This window comes from Lissotriton vulgaris, unplaced genomic scaffold (assembly GCF_964263255.1).
Source record: "Lissotriton vulgaris unplaced genomic scaffold, aLisVul1.2 SCAFFOLD_448, whole genome shotgun sequence".
Lineage (NCBI taxonomy): Eukaryota > Metazoa > Chordata > Amphibia > Caudata > Salamandridae > Lissotriton > Lissotriton vulgaris.
The window spans coordinates 62,469-64,699 of NW_028241216.1; positions in this window are offsets into that span (position 1 = coordinate 62,469).

Consider the following 2,231-nt stretch of genomic DNA (forward strand, 5'->3'; position numbering starts at 1 on the left):
CTTGGCCCGAGGGGTTCAGAGATCACTCTGTGGTATTTTGGTCTGATAACATGACCGTGGTTGAGTGTATCAATAGCCAGGCAGCACGATGCAAATGGATTCTGAGACTGCTCAAAGAAATTGTGTTATTGTGTATGCAATTGAATGTGCTATTTAGGGCAAGACATGTGCTGGGAGTGAGGAATCAAGCGGCTGACGCGCTTTCTCGTTTTCGTATGCAGGCCTTCTGGGGTTTTCTGCCCACAGCGGACCCGGTGGCGGCACCCTTTCCCGAAGCTCTCTGGTCTCTCGGTGCCCCGAACTACGAAACCTCGTGGGAGAGAGTTTAGCACCCAGGACGAGGAAGGCATATGAAGGGGCGTTCCGTTCCTATTGGGCCTTTTTGGGGGCTGCTAGAGGGGAGCTTTGGGGCCAGGAGGAGTTGGTTGTAAAATTCCTGCTGTCTTTACGTCAGGCAGGCAAATCAGTGGCTACGGCCCAGAGGCATCGGGCCGCCATTTCCTTTGTGGCTAGGGCTTATGGGATCCAGGACCCGACAGCGTCTTTCGTTGTGCAAAAAGCGCTACGTGGGTGGCAACGCCTTGAGGGTCGCAGAGTAGATGAAAGGCGCCCGATAGGTCTGGATAGGCTGGCCCTGTTATTATCTGTGCTCCCTGCAACCTGTTCATCCCAGTATGAAACAGTGTTATTCCGAGCCGCTTTTACGCTGGCATTCCATGGGGCTATGCGGGTAAGCGAACTAGTGGCGAGGAACAAGCAGGATGCGATGGGGGGACTGTGCCGAGAGCACGTTCAGGTCAGAGGGGAGACAATGAATGTCTCGTTTGTCAGGTCCAAGACCGATCAGGGTGCGATGGGGGACTGCATAATCATACGAGGGATTCCCGGGTCCTCCATGTGCCCGGTGAGTTGCGTAGAGGAATATTTAGCGCAGAGGGTGGCATCATGGGGGGGGACCTTGTTGAGACACGCTGACGCCACCCCACTGACGAGGTTTCAGTTTCAGCGGGTGTTTGCGATGTCGATTTCCGCTGCGGGCTTGAACCCCGGCGAGTTTGGGACCCATTCCTTTCGGATAGGGGCTGCTACAGAGGCTACAGCCAGGGGTCTGAATGTTGAACAGGTTAAACGTGTGGGGCGTTGGTCCTCCAACTGTTATAAAAGGTATGTGCGGTTGCACATGTTGTGAAGCTGTAATGATGTACTCACGCTTCTTGTTTTGTTTGGTTTTCAGTTGCGCAAGCCTACGAGGCAGGGCGGACTATGCAGTCGACCCAACACCGGGCCAGCGGTCAGACATCACCGGCTGTGAAAAAGGAGGTGTGGGTCGTGGGCCACTCATACGTGAGGCGTGCCGCGGACGTATTCAAAGCAGGTGACATGATTCACATGGCTGGGGAATACGGGTACAGTGTGTCCTTCTACGGAAAGGGCGGGCTCTGTATTGACCAGTTTCAATCTTTTTTCGAGGGTTTGTTAGGGCGGACGAGGTCACCGCCGTCTATAGTCATAGTACATCTTGGGGGCAACGATTTGGTGACCACTGGTAGACGACTTCTTCTTGAGGCAATGCTTTCCACCGTAAGTTGGTTAGCGAGAAGAGTTCCAGGGTGCACAATTGCATGGTCCCATATGATCCCACGGAAAGTGTGGCGGGGGGCTCTTTCGGTTTCTGCTCTGAATCATTCAGTGAGAAAAATTAATAATAAAGTGAGTAGATTGTTCCGTTCAAGTACACTGCATTCTATTTCGCATGGTTGTATTAAAGGAGACAGTATGTATTTGGGGGATGGTGTTCATTTGTCCCGGGTGGGGAACGAGTTACTCATAGGAGACCTGATAGCTTGGCTAAAGACTTTAAGACATGACCTTTAGGTAGGAGTGTTGTGGGGGGTCCGGATAGCCGGTCAACTATCCGGCCTGTGGCGGTAAGGTCATGATCGGTGAGCAGTAATTGAAAGATCCCTATGAGTGGGCGTCACCCATTACGGATGGGAGCGCTCGAGGGAGGTGGCCATTGGCCCCTCAACGGGGAGGCGGTCCCTTCTAAGGATGGGCCGCCGAAAGGAAAAGGAAAGGCGGTCAAGGCCCCTTCCTGGGTAGGAGGGGCTACAGCCCCCTCCTGGGGAATTTCCCGGGGCCAGGACATCTGCGACGGCAGATGTGGTAAGTTGTGTGGGGTTTGGGTGGGGGTCTACGCTACCTTCTAGATACCTCACACGAGTCCTCGG